The sequence below is a fragment of the Palaemon carinicauda genome, chromosome 19, assembly GCF_036898095.1.
Source record: "Palaemon carinicauda isolate YSFRI2023 chromosome 19, ASM3689809v2, whole genome shotgun sequence".
NCBI classification, from domain to species: Eukaryota; Metazoa; Arthropoda; class Malacostraca; order Decapoda; family Palaemonidae; genus Palaemon; species Palaemon carinicauda.
In genome coordinates this window covers 128,883,708-128,907,098 of record NC_090743.1, presented here as the reverse complement: position 1 = coordinate 128,907,098, position 23,391 = coordinate 128,883,708, and the positions used below count along the sequence as shown (strand labels likewise).

At 37.5% G+C, this 23,391-nt stretch overlaps 4 non-coding genes across 4 annotated transcripts; all 4 read left to right on the top strand.

The window, feature by feature from the left end:
• The first annotated feature begins 186 nt into the window (after window positions 1-186).
• On the top strand, window positions 187-349 carry LOC137659367 (U1 spliceosomal RNA). Its single transcript, XR_011047497.1, has one exon. It is a non-coding gene; the product is annotated as a U1 spliceosomal RNA (small nuclear RNA).
• A 6,713-nt stretch (window positions 350-7,062) lies between these two features.
• Window positions 7,063-7,225, top strand: LOC137659339 (U1 spliceosomal RNA). Its single transcript, XR_011047473.1, has one exon. It is a non-coding gene; the product is annotated as a U1 spliceosomal RNA (small nuclear RNA).
• Window positions 7,226-12,866: 5,641 nt separating this feature from the next.
• LOC137659360 (U1 spliceosomal RNA) lies at window positions 12,867-13,029 on the top strand. Its single transcript, XR_011047491.1, has one exon. It is a non-coding gene; the product is annotated as a U1 spliceosomal RNA (small nuclear RNA).
• Window positions 13,030-22,912: 9,883 nt separating this feature from the next.
• Window positions 22,913-23,075, top strand: LOC137659365 (U1 spliceosomal RNA). The gene has a single exon (XR_011047495.1). It is a non-coding gene; the product is annotated as a U1 spliceosomal RNA (small nuclear RNA).
• The last annotated feature ends 316 nt before the right edge of the window (window positions 23,076-23,391 follow it).

Below are 23,391 nucleotides of genomic sequence, written 5' to 3'. Positions count from 1 at the left end.
AATATTTGTTCACAATTATTCACAAAGACTTGTATATTTATGGTATTGTAAAATAATTTAAGCATCTCCTCATCAAGTTAAATGTGTTACATACATAAACTTTAGGAATTTATTACATACAAATTATTAAGAGGAGAGGTTTACTCAGTTTACTTCAGCTTGGGTGCTGTGGTGTGTGAGAAGAGCATACTTACCTGGCACAGGGGACACCATGATCACGAAGGTGGTTCCCCCAAGTCGAGGCTCACCATTGCACTCCGGTGGTGCTGACCCTTGCGATTGACCCAAATGTGGTCAACTCGGGTGCGAAATTTTTGGTAGCGGGGGACTGCGTTCGCGCTATCCCCCAATAAAGATATTCATCATTGTACAATTTACCTTCAATTAAGCATAAAATTGTAACTTTAAGTACATGGGAAATGTGTTGCTCTAACCTTTCCATAAGTGTAATATGTTGAACAAGTAAATTGTGAGTGACACCTATACCCAATTTTTTAATAACCGAGGCGCATTTGCACTCACTCGCAGGGGTACCCTTTTAACTTGGAAAGGTTTCCTACAAGCTGATATATTGCAAGTATTTTGTGTGAATAGCATCATTGTTTTCCAAATTATTATCAAATAATGTGATTTGAAAGTTATTTGCTAACCTAAATGTCTCCATTAGATATATTGTTTGTCAATGAATAATATTAACGAATAAATATATTATAAAGTGTGGTAATGGTGAGTTTACATTTAATAACAACATCCGCCGAAATCAACAACAAGCGCTTGTTTTCGGATGCCCGCTGCATAAGTTTGTACCTTTTCATTAGGTTTTTTACAAATTAGGATAAATTACACTAAGCATAAGAAAAATATTTTAGAAACTTTCTTTGAATACCAGAACCTACTAAAAGCCAGGAATGTGAAGTTACAAAGTTACATAGTGGGCTTCCGAAAACAAACTCCTGTCGTAGACTACGGCAGGTGGTGTTATTAAATTTAGTCTTAGCATAACGATACTTTATAATCTCTTTATTCATTAACGGTATCTATTCACAAAACATATATTTGAGAGAGAAATTTATGGTAGCAAAGAAGTTTCGAAATACATTACTTGGTAATTATTTGAAAACAATGATACTATTTGGATAAAATACTTGCAAGAGATCAGCTAGTATGAAACTTTTTGTAGCTAAAAGGGCATCCCTGGTAGTGAGTGCAAATGCGGCTCGCCTTACAAGAATTGAGTATAGTCATTCCCATTTTGACTTGATAAAACTGAAAGTGTTTTCCAGCTATAAAGAAGGTTTTTCAATTTTTCAATGTGGGGAGACACTCGGAGGTTTTAAGTGAAAAATGTAGTTCTCAGATTCAATGCTGACAGTGGAAAGTTTTGTTTCTTTGTTAGTCGTCACAGGACTTTACTGACATCAGTCATGATTTATGTATATCCTGCTTGTATTCTCCACCAGAAACATCCTACTACTATTAGTAGCAGAAATATTCTACGAGTATTTATAGCAGAAATATCCTGGTTAATGTGACCAGACTCCCGCTTTTTCAACATCTGTTCCACTTTTTTTTAAGTTAGCAAAATGTCCGGTTTTTTAAACTTTTCTTCACGTTTGTACCACTTTGTTTGTTTTATAAAAACAAAACCGTCCCCATTTTATTGGAATAGTACTGATATTTCGTTTAATTTTGCCATCTCACTAACTGGTAACTTCTATTGTGTTTTCTGACTGCCATGATACCCAGTGAAGTGAATTACAAGAATCTTATACACTGTAAAGTGTATTAAGTGACACCCTTTGCAGTTGCTAATGTCGGCCGAATAAATGATAAATGTCTGCTTTAGACTCTATAGCCTTTAAATATGCGGCCCCGAGACTATATAATAAGCTCCCACGAAACATTCGAATGATTGAAGACATTAAGGCTTTCAAGAGGACACTGAAGACTTTCTTATTTCAAAAATCATACAACAGTGACGATTTAACAGTAAATGAGCAACATGTGATCTGAAACAATAAATACTCTGAACGAACAAGGTAAAATAACAGCGAAGGTTCTGTAGAGAGTAGGGTTCTCCTGCTGTGTGGGACCGGAAAAGCAGCCATCAAAGTAAAGTAAGTAGTTTAAGGCTCCAAAAGCTTTATTCCTTTAGTTGATCCCATAGTTTAAGGGCCCAAAAGCTTTATTCCTTTGTTGTTCCCATAGTTTTAGGCTCTAAAAGTTTTATTCCTTTGTTGTTCCCATTGTTTAAGGCTCTAAAAGGTTTATCCGTTTGTTCTCATAGTTTAAAGCTCCAAAAGTTTTAATCCTTTGTTGTTTCCACAGTTTAAGTCTCCAAAAGCTTTATTCCTTTAGTTGTTTTCATAGTTTAAGACTCCAAAAGCTTTATTCCTGTAGTTATTCCCATAGTTTACGGCTCCAAAAGCATTATTCCTTTGTTGTTCTCATAGTTTAAGGCTCCAAAAGCATTATTCCTTTATTGTTCTCATAGTTTAAGGATTATTCCTTTGTTGTTCTCATAGTTTAAGGCTCCAAAATCATTATTCCTTTATTGTTCTCATAGTTTAAGGCTCCAGAAGCTTTATTCATTTAGTAACTCCCATAGTTTAAGGCTCCAAAAGCTTTATTCCTGTAGTTGTTCCCGTAATTTGAAGCTCCAAATGCTTTATTGCTTTAGTTTAGTTATTCCAATAGTTTAAGGCTCCAAAAGCTTTATATCTTTGCTGTTACCATAGTTTAAGATTCCAAAAGTTAATTCGTTTAGTTCCAATAATTTAAGGCTTCAAAAGCTTTATTCATTTAGTTGCTCCCATAGGTTAAGGCTCCTAAAGCTTTTATTCCTATAGTTGTTCCCATAGGTTAAGGCTCCAAAAGCTTTTATTCCTTCAGTTGTTCCCATAGTTAAAGGCTCCAAAAGAATTATTCCGTTGTAGTTCCCACAATTTAACACGTCTCCTATTTGTGTATACAATTTAATCATCCAATTTTCTTCCCATTCCTTGGCATTTCCTCTACACCCCAGATCTTTTCCAGTAGTGTGTGCACTTACTCTTTGCTTAGATTTCCCTATGCCATAATCATTGTAATTGTTATCTCTGATTTTCCTTCAGCTTTATTTATTTTTTCATAGCATTCTTTTTCACTTTCTTATATTTGCTATTGGCCCTTCTGCTGGAGGAATATCTTCCTGATCTTCACACTGATTTTCAGTGTTTAATAATTGTGAAAAATAGTCTTTCCATATTATCCATATCAAAATGTTTACATTTTTTATAATTCCTCTCCTACGTCCTGCCTGTGTTTTCAACTTGCTTTTGTAATTCAGGAGATTATCTTTTATCCCCACCAGTGTTCGTATCATCTCATACCACTATCACTGTCTCCTAGCTTCTCCCTTTGCAATCTCTTATGTCTCTTTGCAATCGTTACCATTCTCTTTTTCCTCTTTATCCGCCTATGTTCCTCACTAGTTTCTTTTTCTTTTTTCCCCCCGTTATCCCTACATTAAGGGGTCGGTTGCTTGACACGCCCTCTCCAATGTGTTCTATCAAAAGCATCGTCTTCCACCAAACCTCTTCTCTCCATATTCCTCACTTGTTTGGTAGTTGTCATCTTCCCACCTTCTTCAGTCTGTACTCTTCACAGATGTTTGCACCTCTGATTCCACCACCTTGTTTCTTGTTCCTGTTGCTGTTTACCACTTGTCCTCCCACATGCCTCTGCTGCTACTGCCTCTGGCACTACAATATTTCGTAACGTCCCATATCTCTTCAGGCGATTCTGACATTCCATTTAAATATCTCTCTTCTGTTGCTCTTTCCACTTTACCTTTGAACGCTCTTGCCTTCTCTCCCTTCAGCTTCCAAGTTTTGATTCTCCTATTCCTGGCTGGGACTTGGAGTCTATGACATTTTATCAAAAAGCCCTCGTCCGGAGAAAAGCTCCTGGCAATCAACAGAAGATAGCTGGGGCTTTTCTTTTTCCTATTACTATCAACCTTCAATCTGCCACCACCAGTTTATGCTAAACTGCAACAGATTCATTTGGAATAATTTTAGATTCCATAATAGATTTCTTGTCTTCCTTCCTAGCAAAAAATAGTTAGTTTTAGTCTCAATTTGTCAACTTCTATATGTTACCGGATGATTTTCTCCTTTTCTCAATTAATGTATTCATGAGTACCAGATGCATAGCTTCTGGTAATTCTAAATTTAATAATCTTTCATCTTCTTAGTTTCTTCTCCAAAACTTAATCCTCCATGTATTCCTTCAAAGGCATCAGAACTCTCAAGTACATGGGCATTCATGTCCCCAAATAACACTAATAGTTCACTTCTTGGAACTTTCTATGTATATTCTTATTTCCAATTTTCCTCTGAATACCCTATTCTCCCCTTCACCACACCCTTATTGAGGTGTGTATGCCAAGATGATATATGATACTCTCTTATCTTTCACAAACTTTAAGCATTTGAGCCTATCACTGATATGCAGGGCCTCTGTGACATTCTTTTGCAAATTTGGATGGGAGGTAATTCTTACCCACCTTTCTCCTATCTTCAACAGTGTATTGTATTGCATGTATTGCACGGGTTTCATTCACGCTCGTACACTGTAATGTTTTTTTTTTTTCATCTTATCTCATGCTCTTCCCTGCACTGTTAATAAACCAACCTGTTTAACTTGATGGCAAACCATTCTGTATAAACATGGTAACTTATGCTTAATTTTGTTTGAATTTTTATGACGTTCTTGCTCGCAAGTCCTGGAATTTAAACTTGATATCTGTTAGATCTAGTTCAGTCGCATTCACCTCGACTCTCAGTTAAAACCTAACGGCTCTCTCGCACAGTAGTAAACTTTATATCCTTCCCCAAGTTGTCTTGCACTTTTCCTCTTCCTTTAATCTCTGTATAGCCTACTTAGAATCCCTTTCTGAGTGGTGATACCTTAATGTGGTGAAAGGGTTTGCATATCACCATGATCAGCAAAGCTGTACTAGTCGTGGCCACCCATGCTAGGTTGGTTTGGTGTGAGCAATTAGACAAAATTCTTCCACCATCATCGATCTGCAGTGGCCAGCGTGGAGATGAAATTGGCCAAACCCAAACATGACTAAGGACATGTCTGAGGTCTTTATCCTTCAGTAGACAAAAATGAATGCATTTGTTGTTGCTATATACATAGAATTCTAATTTTCCTTCACTTGACATCAGCCAGCTTCTATTTTCCAATTATCTTTTCTTTTTCCAATTCTCATCTTTCCTTTCGTTTTCCAATCCTTATTTCTCATTAACTTTTTTAGCCTCTGTAGTGACTTCTGCAGTACCCTTTGCATATTTTTCACTGCTTTCAGGAAAAGGCGTTTCTTGCAAGGTACATCCTAGCACAATTGCATTCCATTGCTGATTCTAGCTTTATTATTTATGTTTTGTCTCAGCTTTCATACTGGGTTGGCTCGACCAAACAGCAAGTGCCCCCATTTATCCGGGCTTAAGACCAGCAACAAGTTGGACTGTCTATTTGGGACACATGTAAGTGGAGAAAACCATAGTCTATGTCGACTAATGGTTGTGGCAAATCACTTCTAAGGGAAAATTACAGCCTGTGTCTTCTGTTAGGCTGTGTTAAATGTTCTAAGGGAAGAAATCACTACCTTTATTCAGTATTTGGGTGCAGAGATAGTGTTATTTCACTAAAGGGCTGTTTTTCTGATCCCATACTGCAGGGGAACCCTATTCTCTACAGGACCTTTGTAGTAATTTTATAGTATGCATTTCAAGGCGTTCAGCATTTCACACCACTTAACTAGATCATGAAATATCACAGGATTATTTCATAACCTACAGTGCCAATCTAATCTTAAGATGCTATGCTGTGCCCTTACTATAGTTCAGTGCAACAGAATCCAGTCTTGCTCCTTTGCAGAATGTTGACGTACAATTCTGCAGGTTCCAAGAGCCAGATCTTGTGCTGGCATTAGGCCAGCTTATAATGTAAAATGGAAAGCTTAACTTGACATCAGCAGTGCCAGATGAGTTTCAGGCTATTGGTATGTTTAATTTTCCTATTTTAGGCAATTATTTTTCAACTTTATAAACATGGTAGGTTCAGTTATTTCACATAATTCCAAGTGATCTTGTGGTTGCATTGTGTACTTCTGTAATGTGAGTATTAAGACTATGAAAAGTAAATATTAGGAGAATGTCTACCTTTATAAAGGGTCACGAGTATGATCATACTTTGGTAAATCAAATTAGAAGCTAACTGAGATTTGCAATTACAAGTGCTCTAACTACAGTCCTCATCTGCAGAAAAACTATTAGCCTTGTAATATATATTTAAGTAGAAGGCTTAAATGAAATAGATTGTCTCCAGTCGCTCTATCTCATGTTTGTTAGATTTCACCCTATGTCATGTTTTGGGTTCCTCGAGTGGGATGACTTAACCAAATGAAAACTACTTCTTCTGTCGATTGGCTGGAGCTTTTCTTCAGACGGGGGTTTTTGACAAAATGAAAACTGGTGTGTGGTCTTGACAGATGTTTTGTCATGGGGGTAGTTGTTAAGCAGATGCAACTCACTCATCAAGTGGATGTCTAATCGTTTGAATGATCGATTATTGGATGCATATGTATTCAGATTTTTCTTAAGTTATTTTGCATATTTTGGATTTTGTTACTTTTGAATTCTTCTTTTTAAATTTCTCTTGACTTGGTTCATGATTATTTTTCTTGCTTTCCAGTCAAAGAGGTGTTCTTTCTCTTAATGATATATAAAATCAATTTATGAAAACTACTGTAAGGTTTGTATCATAATAACAGCCAAAATAAATCTTCATGGAATGAAAGTTACTAAGAAATACTTGAGAAATAATGTTTGTTCACAATTATTCACAAAGACTTATTCATTTATGGGATTCTAAAATAATTCAAGCATCTCCTCATCAAGTTAAATGTGTTATATACATAAGCTTTTGGACTTTATTACATAAAGATTAATAAGAAGGGAGGTTTACTTAGTTCACCCCAGCTTGGGTGCTGTGGTGTGTGGGAAGAGCATACTTACCTGGCACAGGGGACACCATGATCACGAAGGTGGTTCCCCCAAGGCGAGGCTCACCATTGCACTCCGGTGGTGCTGACCCTTGCGATTGACCCAAATGTGGTCAACTCGGGTGCAAAATTTTTGGTAGCGGGGGACTGCGTTCGCGCTATCCCCCAATAAAAATATTCATCATTCTACAATTTACCTTCAATTAAGCATGAAAATGTAACTTTAGTTAGTGAGAGATCAAGAAAGTACATAGGAAATGTGTTGTTCTAACCTTCCCATAAGTGTAATATGTTGAACAAGTAAATTGTGAGTGACACCTATACCCAATTTTTTAATAACCGAGGTGCATTTGCACTCACTCGCAGGGGTACCCTTTTAACTTGGAAAGGTTTCCTACAAGCTGATATATTGCAAGTATTTTGTGTGAATAGCATCATTGTTTTCCAAATTATTATCAAATAATGTGATTTGAAAGTTATTTGCTAACCTAAATGTCTCCATTAGATATATTGTTTGTCAATGAATAATGTTAACGAATAAATATATTATTAAGTGTGGTAATGGTGAGTTTACATTTAATAACAACATCTGCTGAAATCAACAACAAGCGCTTGTTTTCGGATACCAGCTGCATAAGTTTGTACCTTTTCATATGTTTTAATACAAATTAGCATAAATTACACTAAGCATAAGAAGAATATTTTATTATAAACTTTCTTTGAATACCAGAATCTACTAAAAGCCAGGAATGTGAAGTTACAAAATTATATAGTGTGCATCTGAAAACAAGCTCCTGGGCAGGTGGTGTTATTAATTTTAGACTTAGCATAACAATACTTTATAATCTCTTCATTCATTAACGTTATTTATTCACAAAACATATATTTGAGGGAGAAATTTATGGTAGTAAAGAAGTTTCGAAATACATTACTTGGTAATTATTTGAAAACAATGATACTATTTGGGCAAAATACTTGCAAGAGATCAGCTAGTAGGAAACTTTTCGTAGCTAAAAGGGCATCCCTGGGAGTGAGTGCATATGCGCCTCGCCTTATAAAAATGAGTATAGTCATTCCCATTTTGACTTGATAAAACTGGAAGGCTTTTCCAGCTATAAAGAATGTTTTTCAATTTTTCAATATGGATAGACACTCAGAGGTTTTAAGTGAAAAAGGTAGTTCTCATATTCAATGCTGACAGTGGAAAGTTCTGTTTCTTTGCTAGTCGTCACAGGACTTTACTGACGTCAAGTCATGATTTATGTATATCCTGCTTGTATTCTCCACCAGAAACATCCTACTACTATTAGTAGCAGAAATATTCTACGAGTATTTATAGCAGAAATATCCTGGTTAATGTGACCAGACTCCCGCTTTTTCAACATCTGTTCCACTTTTTTTTAAGTTAGCAAAATGTCCGTTTTTTTCAACTTTTCTTCACGTTTGTACCACTTTGTTTGTTTTATGAAAACAAAACCGTCCCCTATTTTTGGAATAGTACTGATATTTCGTTTAATTTTGCCATCTCACTAACTGGTAACTTCTATTGTGTTTTCTGACTGCCATGATACCCAGTGAAGTGAATTACAAGAATCTTATACACTGTAAAGTGTATAAAGTGACACTCATTGCAGTTGCTAATGTCGGCCGAATAAAGGGCAGAGCAAGTCACCGCAGATACGATAGTAGTATGTGTGTGTGTGTGTGTATATATATATATATATATATATATATATATATATATACATATATATATATACATATATATATATATACATATATATATATATATATATATATATATATATATATATATATATATATATATAAATATACATAATGTGTGTGTGAAATGTCCTGCTTTTACAGAAACAAAATCTGGTCACATTAATCCTGGTAGTATTCAAAGTTGAAACATCGTGCTAGTATTCATAATAGAATCATTCTGCTAGTATTTATAGCAGAAATATTCTGCTAGTATTCATAGCCGGATTGCCCAGCTAGTATTCATAGCAGAAACTCCCAGCTAGTATTCAGATTATAAACAAGAAAGTCTTCAACTTCTTTTGGAAAGCCTTTATTTCACCATTTCTTCTAATGTCAAGTTGGAGCTTGTAATGCAAACTTGGCTCCACATTTTCGAAGGCTCTACAGCCCAGAGTCAAGGTGCATCTTAGCTCCAATAACTTGAAACCATTTGTAACTAGTGTCCTGTCGACACGATTTGTTGGCTGAAGGATGTACAGCAGATCTTCTAAATATTTTGGACTTACATTTCTGATAGCTTTGTGAGTCACTGCACATATCTTTAGGTTTACCCTAGCTATAATAGACAACCAATGTAGTCCTATCAGTACAGGGGCAATCCTTTTTCTGGGTGCAACTCATCTTATCAATCTTTCTGCTCTGTATATTATATTTTGTAACTTTTTAAGTTGTAAATTGGGTAAATTGTAATAGTTACAGTAGCTAATCCCATGATTCTTAACAGAACATTCCTCCAGATATTTCTTTACAAAAGCATTATTTTCGAGATTATGTACAATCTGGTAACACAGTAGGACCAAGTAATTGGTCAATGTAGTTTAGATGTCAGCCAGTTTGATTTTCTTCCCCACCTCTATAAACTCAGTTTTATTTTAATTTAGTCTAATTGCTTAAATGCCACATTTTCCCTAAGAGTAAAAGCATGGTTTAAATTCTCAACTGTATCCTCTGTGTACTGCATGGAGAAGTAAAGTTGTGTGTTATCTGCAACAGCTGGAACTTTACTCCATGTCTCCATAATACTTTTGATAGACTAGTAGTATAAATACAAGATAGGATTGTTCCCAGAACTCTTTCCTGGGGCACCCATTTTCTTAAGTGTCTATATGATGAATAAGACAAATTCTGCAAAAGCTTTGCAAATGTGGATGAACTAGAACCAATCCAGGCAGCAGCTCATAGGCCAGAGAAGTGGCGGGAAAGTGACTGATGGCCATCCAATGAGGCACTGCCCAGCCCAAAGAAGACTTGCCTAACGGAACAACCCTCGTCAGAAAGGACTGGGTAACCCTAAACTGGGCAATGGTAAAATAGGGCAAAACTGGAGATAACCGCCACAAATGGGGATTAGCCACCAACCCTGAATGCCCATGTGGGGCAACACTACAAACAATGGAACATATTCTACGATGGGCCCACTGGGACCTCATTGCTCAGATCAAGACCTCAGAAAGGCAATCGACAACACCCTCGTTTGGGTTCGACATTGGCGTGATATGATATAATGATGATGATGAATTTTACATTCTCAAAAGTTTCATCATCAACACCAATAGATTCTCAAAAGCTTCATCAATAACAGTAATGGCTTGTGAAGAATTTAATTGCTTATGCACAACCGTGTCAAAAGCAGCACTAGGATTCTACATTTGTCCTCGTGTATCATTTCTAGATCATACAGTGGTCAATGTAGAAGGGAGAAACCCACAGCCTATGTTCACTGATGGTTGTGGCAAATACTTCTAAGAGAAAAAAAATTACTGCCTGTGTCTACTATTAGGCTGTGTTAAGTGCTCTAAGGGAAGAAATCGCTACCTTTGTTCAGTATTAGGCTGCAAAAATATTCTTACTTTACTTTAGGGTTTTTTCTGGTCCAGTACTGTAGGGAAATCCTACTGTCTACAGGACCTTTATAGTAATTTTATCTTATGCATTCCAAGGTGTTCACCATTTTACACCGCTTAAATACATGATGAATAATCACAAGATTATTTCTTAACCTACAGTGTCAATCGAATCTTACTTAAGATGCTGTGCTGTGCAATTATTATTGTGCAGCGCAGCAGGATCCAGTCTTGTTCATTTGCAGTGTTGCTTTACTATTCTACAGGTTTCAAGAGCAAGATTTTGTGCTGGCATTAGACCTGTTTATAATGTGAAACAGGAAGGAAAACATGGCATCAACAAAGCCAGCTAGGTTTCAGGCAATTGGTATGTGTAATTTGCTTATTTTAGTCTATTTTTTTTTTTCAATTTTATAGCGATGGTAGGTTCAGTTATTTCACATAATTCCAAAGGTAGTAGGTTGGCCAGGGCACCAGCCACTCGTTGAGGTACTACCGCGAGTGAATTATGGGGTCCTTTGACTGGTCAGACAGTACTACTTTCGATCCCTCTCTCTGGTTACGGTTTACTTACCCTTTGCCTATACATACACCGAATAGTCTGGCATATTCTTTCCAGATTCCCCTCTGTCCTTATACACCTGACAACAGTGAGATTACCAGACAATTCTTCTTTGCCCAAGGGGGTTAACTACTACACTGTAATTGTTCAGTGGCAACTTTCCTCTTGGTAAGGGTAGAAGAGACTCTATCTAAGGTAAGCAGTTCTTCTAGGAGGACACTCCAAAATTAAACCAATGTTCTCTAGTCTTGGGTAGTGCCATAGCTTCTGTACCATGGTCTTCCTCTGTCTTGGGTTAGAGTTCTCCTGCTTGAAGGTACACATGGGCATACTATTCTATCTAATTTCTCTTCCTCTTGTTTTGTTAATTTTTTTATAGTTTATAGGCAATATTTATTTTAATGTTACTGTTCTTAAGATATTTATTTTTTCCTTGTTTCCTTTCCTACCTGGGCTATTTAGTTAATGTTAGGGCCCCTTTGCATATAGCATCCTGCTTTTCCAACTATGGTTGTAGCTTAGCAAGTAATAATAATAATAATAATAATAATAATAATAATAATAATCATCATCATCTTTTGGTTGCCCTGTGTACTTCCGTAATATGAGTATTAAGAAATAAACTTTAGGAGAATGTCTACCTTTATAAAGGGTCAAGAGTATGATTATGCTATGGTCATTCAAACTAGAAGCCAACTGAGTTTTTCCATTACAAATAGAATTAACAAGTGCTCAAACTGCAGTCCTCATTTCAGAAAAAATATTACGGTACATTAATCTTTAATCTCTGTGTACTCTTATCCACTAAGGTCTGTCCTTTGAGAAAAATTACACTTAGGTGTTTCTAGGTGATATAGGTAATATATATTTAAGTAGAAGGTTTAAATGAAATAGATTCTCTCTGGTCGCCCCACCTTTATGTGTGACACGGACTCATTTTAGCAAGATTTTACCAAATGTCATGTTTTGGGTTCCTCAAGTAGGACGAGTTAACCAATTGAAAACTTCTTCTTCTGTCGATTGCCCGGAGCTTTCCTCCGGACTGGGGGTTTTTGAGAAAATGTCATAACAGCCCCCAATGAAAACTTGTGTGATCTCCACAGATGTTTTGTCACAGGCATACTTGTTAAGCAGATGCAAAACAGTTGCAACCCACTTATCTTACGGATGTCTAATCATTGGAATGATTGATTATTGGATGCATATGTATTTAGTTCCGCTTTTTCTTTATTTATTTGGTATATTTTTAATTTTGTTCCCTTGAATTCTTCTTATTTAATTTCTCTTGACTTGGTTGGTGATTATTTTTCTTGCTTTCCAGTCAAAGGGGTGTTCCTTCTCTTAGTGTATGATAACTAAAATTTATTTATGGTAAATACTTTAAGGTTTTGATTATGATAACTGACAAAATAAACCTTAATGGAATGAAAGTTACTAAAAACATATTGAAAAATAATTTTTTATCACAATTATTCACAAAGAACTATTTATTTAAGGGATTCTAAAATAAATCAAGCATCTACTAAATAAGTTAATTTATTTTATGAATAAAGAAGAATTTATTACATAAAAATTAATAAGATGGGAGGTTTACTCAGTTCACCTCAGCTTGGATGCTGTGGTGTGTAGGAAGAGCATACTTACCTGGCACAGGGGACACCATGATCACGAAGGTGGTTCCCCCAAGGCGAGGCTCACCATTGCACTCCGGTGGTGCTGACCCTTGCGATTGACCCAAATGTGGTCAACTCGGGTGCGAAATTTTTGGTAGCGGGGGACTGCGTTCGCGCTATCCCCCAATAATAATATAAATCATTGTACTAATTACCTTCAGGTACACTAAGCATTTTGCTTTAGTTTGTGAGTGATCAAGACTGTATATAGGAAATGTGTTGCTCGAACCTTTCCGTAAATATGTTGAATAGTAAATGGTGAGTGACACCTATACTCGATTATTTTGACCAAGACGCTTTTGCACTCACATGGATTCCCTTTTTACTAGGAGAGGTTTCCTACAAGTTGATTTGTTGCAAGTATTTTGTTCGAAAAGCATCATTGTTTTCCAAGTAATGTGATTTGAAACGTATTTTCTAACCTAAATTTCTCCCTCAGATATGTTTTGTGAATAAATAATGTTAATGAATAAATGTATTATAAAGTATTGTATTGTTAATTTTAATTTTGATAACAACAGGTGCTTGTTCTCGGATGCACGCTGCATAAGTTTGTACTTTATCACATATTTTAACACATTGGGATAAATTATACTAAATATAAGAAAAACATGTTATAAACTGTAGTCGCCTCTCTTTCTCTAGCGACTAATGGTGGAGCAATTGATACTGCTGTGTTGAATTCACTATTTATTTCTTGTGATCAAACCTGGTGACATGGACAATAAGTGAGTTAGTATCATTAGAAATTGACATGTTATTGATTTAAAATACATGTGTCAGACAATGAATAACACAATGATTTGTGTCAGACAATGAATAACACAATGATTTGTATATTGATCGTTATAGGCTCCTCTAACTTACAGTTGTTAGTTCATTAACATATTACATAATTATGTACAACATTATATATCGTCATCGTCGGCGCCCGCTCGTGTCCGAGTATTGGGTTCTGTCGTTATCCATCAGCCTCCTATCTTTGGGGTGGGTGCTTATGTCTGATGTGGCTGTTAAGTCCTAGTCTGTGGTGGAAGAGTCGCGGACAGTGTTCACAGGGGAGGGTAGGTGGTGGGCGGGGCTGTTCTAATCGCTCTCTCCTTCTTCTCCTCCTAGCCTCCTCATTTTGTTTCCTCTTTTCCTCGAAGTCCACGGTGCCATGCTGTACTGTACTCCTCCAGGTTTTCCTGTCCCTGGCTGTTTCTTCCCATAAGGAAGGATCGATGTCAGTTAGAGCCAGGGTTCGCTTTAGTTGATCTTTATAGCGCATTTTCGGGGCTCCTCGTGGTCTGGTACCCTGGGTCAGTTCTCCGTAGAATATCTTGTTTGGGAGCCTAGATGGATCCATCCTATGCACGTGTCCTGTACAGCGGAGGCGGTGGTGGATGATGGTGGCCTCCACGCTGGGCAGCGAGGCACGTTCTAAGACTTCAATGTTGGTGGTGTGGCTCTCCCAGGGGATTTTCAAGATCTGCCTCAGTTCCATTTGTTGGAAGCGTTCTAGGTTTTTAATATCGCTTCTATATAGCGTCCATGTTTCACATGCATACAGGAGCATGGAGAGGACTACTGCCCTGAACACCATTATTTTGGTGGTCATTGTCAATGCGTGGTTGTTAAATACGCGGCAGTTGAGTCGGCCAAAGGCGGAGTGGGCTGCCCTGATCCTGTTCTCCACGTCCTTTTTGCTTGTGGGAGCTGATGTTAGGATGCTCCCTAAGTAGGAGAACTGGTCCACCTGTTCTAACGGTTGGTCAAATTATGGGGTGTGAAGTTGAATCCTAACAAAACTCAAAGTATGATTGTAAGTAGGTCAAGGACGGTGGCTCCTCAACATCCGGATCTCAGTATTGATAATGTTTATTTAAATTTGTATGACTCTTTCAAAATTTTAGGCGTGATTCTTGACAGCAAATTTACTTTTGAGAAACATATAAGGTCTGTGTCTTCTTCAATTGCACAAAAAATTGGCTTATTGAGAAAGTCTTTTAAGATATTCGGTGATCAATCTATTCTGAAGAAGTGTTTTAATTCTTTTATTCTACCTTGTTTTGAGTATTGTTCTCCTGTCTGATTTCCAGCAGCTGATTCTCATCTTAATTTGTTGGACAGAAAATTACGGTCTATTAAATTTCTTATTCCTGATCTAGATATTAATCTCTGGCACCGTCGATCAATTAGTTCATTATGCATGTTGCATAAGATTTTTCATAACTCTGACCATCCTTTACATTCAGATCTCCCTGGACAATTCTATCCTGTTCGTAATACTAGGCAGGCAGTTAATTCTAATAGCCAGGCCTTCTCCATCATAAGACTCAATACTACGCAGTACTCTAGAAGTTTTATTCCAGCTGTTACCAAGTTGTGGAATGATCTTCCTAATCGGGTTGTTGAATCAGTAGAACTTCAAAAGTTCAAAGTTGGAGCAAATTCTTTTTTGTTGACCAGACGGACATGAGTCTTTTTATAGTTTATATATGACATTTTTGTTGTTGACGTTGTTAATAGTTTATATATGATATATCTCTTTTGACATTACTTTTTTAGAATGATTTATTGTTCATTTGTTCTCTTCAGTTATTTATTTCCTTATTTCCTTTCCTCATTGGGCTATTTTTCCCTATTGGAGCCCCTGGGCTTATAGCATCTTGCTTTTCCAATTAGGGTTGTAGCTTGGATAGTAATAATAATAATAATAATAATATTGAGGTTTGGGAGCATCAATCTTGGTGGATGTTGGACGAGGGTCTTGGTTTTGTCTATGTTGACTTGCATCCCAAAACGTTCGTAGGCAGAGTTGTATGCATCAGCTAACGACTGCATGTCCTCTGCCGTCTGACCTGGGGTGGCATTGTCGTCAGCATACTGCAGTTCTCGCACTGCACACAAGGTGGTCTTGGTTCTGGCGCGGAGTCTAGCGAGGTTGAAAACGCCTCCATCCATGCGGAAACGTAGGTCGACTGAGTTTGTGTCTAGGGGAATCTCTTTGAGCATTGCTGTGGTGTATAGCGAGAAACACGTTGGGGCCAGAACACAGCCCTGCTTCAGGCCGCCGTTGATGGAGAATGGGCCTGAAAGAGAGTTCTGGTGGCAGACTCTCCCAACCATTCCGTCATGGAGGGCACGCACCAGCTTGACAAAATCGGGTGGACAGCCATATCTTTTGAGGACAGCCCACATGGTAGGTCGAGGTACTTTGTCGAAGGCCTTTTTCAAATCCCAGAAGATGAACATTATGGGCTATTGTTGTTCGAGGCTCTTCTCTTGTAGTTGTCGCGCGCAGAAGATTATGTCTATGGTCCCGCGGGAAGGTCGAAAGCCGCAATGGGACTCTGGCAGGACGTCTTCTGTGAGAATAAGGAGGCGGTCAAGGAGAATCCAAGCGAAAATCTTACTCTTGATGCTTAGTAGTGATATTCCCCGGTAGTTGTTACAGTTCTCCCTGTCTCCCTTCTTGAAGATGGTAATGATGTTTGCATCGCGGAAGTCACTGGGGAGAGTCTTGGTTTCCCATATTTTCAGTATATGGAGCATCAAACGGTTCTTCAACCCGGGGCCACCGTGAGTGAGGAGCTCCAACGGGATGTTGTCTGTCCCTGGGGCTTTGCCGGGCTTCATGTGCTGCAGGGCCTTGTTGAAGTCCTAGATGGAGGATGGTAGTGCCATCCAGTGACGGACGGGATGCTGCGGGGTCATTCGCAGATCGTCTGGGGTGTCTGCTTGGTCATTGAGGAGGTTCTCAAAGTGAGACCTCCACCTGGCCAGGATGCCCTCGCTGTCGGTGATGGTCGTGGCCCCATCCGCGTCCTTCAGGCCGCCCACTGATGACCGTGTGGGACCGAATATTTCCTTTGTGGCTGCATAGAAGCTGCGCAGGTCACGTTGGTCAGCGAAACTGTATTTCTGCAGCTTTTCTTTGCCACCAGGTGTTCTGGGCTTCACAGATGCCTCTTTGGCAATCAGCTTCAGCTACCTTGTGAGCACATTTGTTAGCTGCTGTTGGTTGGTTTTCTAAAGTCAGGCGTGCTTGTCGTTTGGTTTCAATGAGAAGAGAGATGGTAGCATCATTCTCATCGAACCAATCCTGCCGTTTCTTGGTGGTGTAACCTAGTGTTTCCTCCGCGGCACGGCCCATGGCGTTTCTGAGGGTGGTTCAGTGGTGCTCAACAGTGGCCTGACCCACGGGGTCTGCGGGGTTTTGTGGCTGTTTTGGAGATTGCTCTACGGTGTGTATTCTCTGCAAATTCTCGTTCACAACTACGTTATACATTCACGATGGAGATGTGTTTATGCTCCGCACATCAATGGCTTGATTCTTTTCCTATGGTGGTGTTTAACAAACTATTTGCAGATGACACACAATTTTACTTCTCCATAAATGATATATATGGCACTACTGAAACTCTAAACCGAATCCTGGATAGTGTTAAAGAATAGATGACCATTAAAACACTAAAATTAAATGAGAACAAAACTGACTTCATGGTGGTGGGTAAGAGAAACAGCGTGAGAAACTTGGGTGATATTCAAATGAACATAGATAATGACTTGGTCCCAATATCTAGTAAAGTTTGAGATCTAGGTGTATTTCTAGACTGTAACCTGTCTCTAAATGCTCAAATAAATAATGTAATAAAAGCTGCTGGTTATCATCTAAGAAATATTGCGTTTATAAAATAGTATCTGGACGAAAATTCTGTAAAGAAACTTGTGATAAACTGTGTTATTACCAGGATTGATTACTGCAACTCAATCTATTACAATTTACCAGAAGTGCAACTTAAGAAATTACAAAACATCATAAACAGAGGAGCAAGACTGATAAAAAGTGTCCCACCTAGAGAAAGGATCAACCCTATACTAATCGATTTACACTGGCTGCCGATTAAAGCGAGAATTGAATTTAAAATATGTACATTAACCCACCAAGTTATCAGAACCGGTCGTCCAAAATACTTAAGAGAATGGCTACATATTGCGCAATCAACAAATCGTGTCAACACGAGAAAAGTTACTGAATGCTTCAAACTGTTGGAACCTAGATAAATGTCTGCTTTAGACTCTATAGCCTTTAAATATGCGGCCCCGAGACTATATAATAAGCTCCCACGAAACATTCGAATGATTGAAGACATAAAGGCTTTCAAGAGGACACTGAAGACTTTCTTATTTCAAAAATCATACAACAGTGACGATTTAACAGTAAATGAGCAACACATGATCTGAAACAATAAATACTCTGAACGAACAAGGTAAAATGACAGCGAAGGTTCTGTAGAGAGTAGGGTTCTCCTGCTGTATGGGACCGGAAAAGCAGCCATCAAAGTAAAGTAAGTAGTTTAAGGCTCCAAAAGCTTTATTCCTTTAGTTGATCCCATAGTTTAAGGGCCCAAAAGCTTTATTCCTTTGTTGTTCCCATAGTTTTAGGCTCCAAAAGCTTTATTCCTTTGTTGTTCCCATAGTTTAAGGCTCCAAAAGGTTTATTCCTTTCTTGTTCCTTTAGTTGTTTTCATAATTTAAGGCTTCAAAGGCTTTATTCCTTTAATTATTCCCATAGTTTAAGGCTCCAAAAACTTTATTCCTTTATTGTTCCCATGGGTTAAGGGTCTAAAAGCTTTATTCCATTAGTTGTTCCCATAGTTTAAGGCTATAAAAGCTTTATTCCTTTAGTTGTTCCCATAATTTAAGGCTCTAAAAGCTTTATTCCTTTGTTGTTCCCATTTGTGACGGGCCGAGAGAAGGTTGTGAACTCAAAGGCAGGATGCAATCAACTGAGTTATAATATTATAGAACACTCTCCTTTATATACAAAACCTCAAGGCAACAGGACATAACATGTTTACAAGACAGACAATGTCACAGAGGAAAACCGGAGACGTGAATTTTCATGTTCGTTTTAGTGCGAGGGAAGAGCGCAGATACAAGCATAATATATACAAAAGGAATTATGTACAATTGTGTGACACACGGTTGGTACACATTGTTTAAGGCTCTAAAAGGTTTATTCGTTTGTTCTCATAGTTTAAAGCTCCAAAAGTTTTAATCCTTTGTTGTTTCCACAGTTTAAGTCTCCAAAAGCTTTATTCCTTTAGTTGTTTACATAGTTTAAGACTCCAAAAGCTTTATTCCTTTAGTAGTTTTCATAGTTTAAGACTCCAAAAGCTTTATTCCTTTAGTTGTTTTCATAGTTTAAGACTCCAAAAGGTTTATTCCTTTAGTTGTTTTCATAGTTTAAGACTCCAAAAGCTTTATTCCTGTAGTTATTCCCATAGTTTACAGCTCCAAAAGCATTATTCCTTTGTTGTTCTTATAGTTTAAGGCTCCAAAAGGATTATTCCTTTATTGTTCTCTTAGTTTAAGGCTCCAGAAGCTTTATTCATTTAGTAACTCCCATAGTTTAAGGCTCCAAAAGCTTTATTCCTGTAGTTGTTCCCATAGTTTGAAGCTCCAAAAGCTTTATTCCTTTAGTTATTCCAATAGTTTAAGGCTCCAAAAGCTTTATTCCTTTGCTGTTCCCATAGTTTAAGATTCCAAAAGGTAATTCCTTTAGTTCCAATAATTTGAGGCTCCAAAAGCTTTATTCATTTAGTTGATCCCATAGTTTAAGGCTCCAGAAGCTTTATTCCTTTAGTTGTTCCCATAGTTAAAGGCTCCAAAAGAATTATTCCGTTGTAGTTCCCACAATTTAACACGTCTCCTATTTGTGTATACAAATTAATCATCCAATTTTCTTCCCATTCCTTGGCATTTCCTCTACACCCCAGATCTTTTCCAGTAGTGTGTGCACCTACTCTTTGCTTAGATTTCCCTATGCCATAATCATTGTAATTGTTATCTCTGATTTTCCTTCAGCTTTATTTATTATTTTCATAGCATTCTTTTTCACTTTCTTATATTTGCTATTGGCCCTTCTGCTGGAGGAATATCTTCCTGATCTTCACACTGATTTTCAGTGTTTAATAATTGTGAAAAATAGTCTTTCCATATTATCCATATCACAATGTTTACATTTTTTATAATTCCTTCCTCTCCTACATCCTGCCTGTGTTTTCAACTCGCTTTTGTACTTCAGGAGATTATCTTTTATCCCCACCAGTGTTTGTATCATCTCATACCACTGTCACTATCTCCTAGCTTCTCCCTTTGCAATCTCTTATGTCTCTTTGCAATCGTTACCATTCTCTTTTTCCTCTTTATCCGCCTATGTTCCTCACTAGTTTCTTTTTCTTCTTTCCCCCCGTTATCCCTACATTAAGGGGTCGGCTGCTTGACACGCCCTCTCAAATGTGTTCTATCAAAAGCATCGTCTTCCACCAAACCTCTTCTCTCCATACTCCTCACTTGTTTGGTAGTTGTCATCTTCCCACCTTCTTCAGTCTGTACTCTTCACAGATGTTTGAACCTCTTTGATTCCACCACCTTGTTTCTTGTTCCTGTTGCTGTTTACCACTTGTCCTCCCACATGCCTCTGCTGCTACTGCCGCTGGCACTACAATATTTCGTAACGTCCCATATCTCTTCAGGCGATTCTGACATTCCATTTAAATTGTATTCTGTTGCTCTTTCCACTTTACGTTTGAACGCTTTTGCCTTCTCTCCCTTCAGCTTCCAAGTTTTGATTCTCCTATTCCTGGCTGGGACTTGGAGTCTATGACATTTTATCAAAAAGCCCTCGTCCGGAGAAAAGCTCCTGGCAATCAACAGAAGAAGATAGCTGGGACTTTCCTTTTTCCTATTACTATCAACCTTCAAACTGCCACCACCAGTTTATGCTAAACTGCAACAGATTCATTTGGTATAACTTTAGATTCCATAATAGATTTCTTGTCTTCCTTCCTAGCGAAAAATAGTTAGTTTTAGTCTCAATTTGTCAACTTCTATATGTTACCAGATGATTTTCTACTTTTCTCAATTCATGTATTCATGAGTACCAGATTCATAGCTTCTGGTAATTTTAACCTTAATAATCTTTCATCTTCTTAGTTTCTTCTCCAAAACTTAATCCTCCATGAATTCCTTCAAAGGCATCAGAACTCTCAAGTACATGGGCATTCATGTCCCCAGATAACACTAATGGTTTACTTCTTGGAACTTTCTATATATATATTCTTATTTCCAATTTTCCTCTGAATACCCTATTCTCCCCTTCACCACACCCTTATTGAGGTGTGTATGCCAAGATGATATATGATACTCTCTTATCTTTCACAAACTTTAAGCATTTGAGCCTATCACTGATATGCAGGGCCTCTGTGACATTCTTTTGCAAATCTGGATAGTAGATAATTCTCATCCACCTTTCTCCTATCTTCAGCTGTGTATTGTATTGCATGTACTGCACGGGTTTCATTCACGCTCGTACACTGTAACGTTTTTATTTTTTTCATCATATCACTTGCTCTTCCCTGCACTGTTAATAAACCAACCTGTTTAACTTGATGGTAAACCATTCTGTATAAACATGGTAACTTATGCTTAATTTTGTTTGAATTTTTATGACGTTCTTGCTCGCAAGTTCTGGAATTTAAACTTGATATCTGGTTGATAATTCTTACTTTACTTTAAGGGCTGTTTTTTCTGATCCCATACTACAGGGGAACCCTATTCTCTACAGGAGTTTTGTAGTAATTTTATAGTATGCATTTCAAGGCGTTCAGCATTTCACACCACTTAACTAGATGATGAAATATCACAGGATTATTTCATAACCTACAGTGCCAATCTAATCTTACTTAAGATGCTGTGCTGTGCCCTTATTATAGTGCAGTGCAACAGAATCCAGTCTTGCTCCTTTGCAGAATGTTGACGTACAATTCTACAGGTTCCAAGAGCCATGTCTTCTGCTGGCATTAGGCCAGCTTATAATGTAAAATGGAAAGCTTAACTTGACATCAGCAGTGCCAGATGAGTTTCAGGCAATTGGTATGTTTAATTTTCCTATTTTAGGCAATTATCTTTCAACTTTATAGACATGGTAGGTTCAGTTATTTCACATAATTCCAAGTGATCTTGTGGTTGCATTGTGTACTTCTGTAATGTGAGTATTAAGACTATGAAAAATAAATATAAGGAGAATGTCTACCTTTATGAAGGGAATCAAATTAGAAGCTAACTGAGTTTTGCCATTACAAGTGCTCTAACTACAGTCCTCATCTGCAGAAAAACTATTACAGTACATTAATCTTTAATCTCTGTGTATTCTTATCCCCTAAGATCTGTCTTTTGAGAAAAATATACTTAGGTGTTTCTAGGTGATGACCAATTAGCCTTGTAATATATATTTAAGTAGAAGGCTTAAATGAAATACATTGTTTCAAGTCACTCCACCTCATGTTTGCAAGATTTCACCAAATGTCATGTTTTGGGTTCCTCGAGTAGGACGACTTAACCAAATGAAAACTACTACTTCTTCTGTCAATTGGCTGGAGCTTTTCTTCAGACGGGGGCTTTTTGACAAAATGAAAACTGGTGTGTGGTCTCGACAGATGTTTTGTCACGGGGGTAGTTGTTAAGCAGATGCAACTCACTCATCAAGTGGATGTCTAATCGTTTGAATGATCGATTATTGGATGCATGTGTATTCAGAATTTTCTTAAGTTATTTTGCATATTTTGGATTTTGTTCCCTTGAATTCTTCATATTTAATTTCTCTTGAATTGGTTGATGATTATTTTTCTTGCTTTACAGTCAAAGAGGTGTTCTTTCTATTGTTGTATGATACCTAAAATCAATTTATGATGACTACTATAAGGTTTTTATTATAATAACAGACAAAATAAATCTTCATGGAATGAAAATTACTAAAACATACTTGAGAAATAATATTTGTTCACAATTATTCACAAAGACTTGTTTATTTATGGTATTATAAAATAATTCAAGCATCTCCTCATAAAGTTAAATGTGTTATATAGATAAACTTGAAGAATTTATTACATAAAAATTAATAAAAGGGGAGGTTTACTTAGTTCACCTCAGCTTGGGTGCTATGGTGTGTGGGAAGAGCATACTTACCTGGCACAGGGGACACCATGATCACGAAGGTGGTTCCCCCAAGGCGAGGCTCACCATTGCACTCCGGTGGTGCTGACCCTTGCGATTGACCCAAATGTGGTCAACTCGGGTGCGAAATATTTGGTAGCGGGGGACTGCGTTCGCGCTATCCCCCAATAAAAATACTCATCATTGTACAATTTACCTTCAATTAGGCATAAAAATGTAACTAGTTTGTGAGAGATCAAGAAAGTATATAGGAAATGTGTTGCTCTAACCTTTCCAAAAGTTTAATATGTTGAACAATTAAATTGTGAGTGGCACTTTAACCCAATTTTTTATTAACCGAGGCGCATTTGCACTCACTCTCAGGGGTACCCTTTTAACTTGGAAAGGTTTCCTACAAGCTGATTTATTACAAGTATTTTGTCTGAATAGCATCATTGTTTTCCAAATGATTGTCAAATAATGTGATTTGAAAGTTATTTGCTA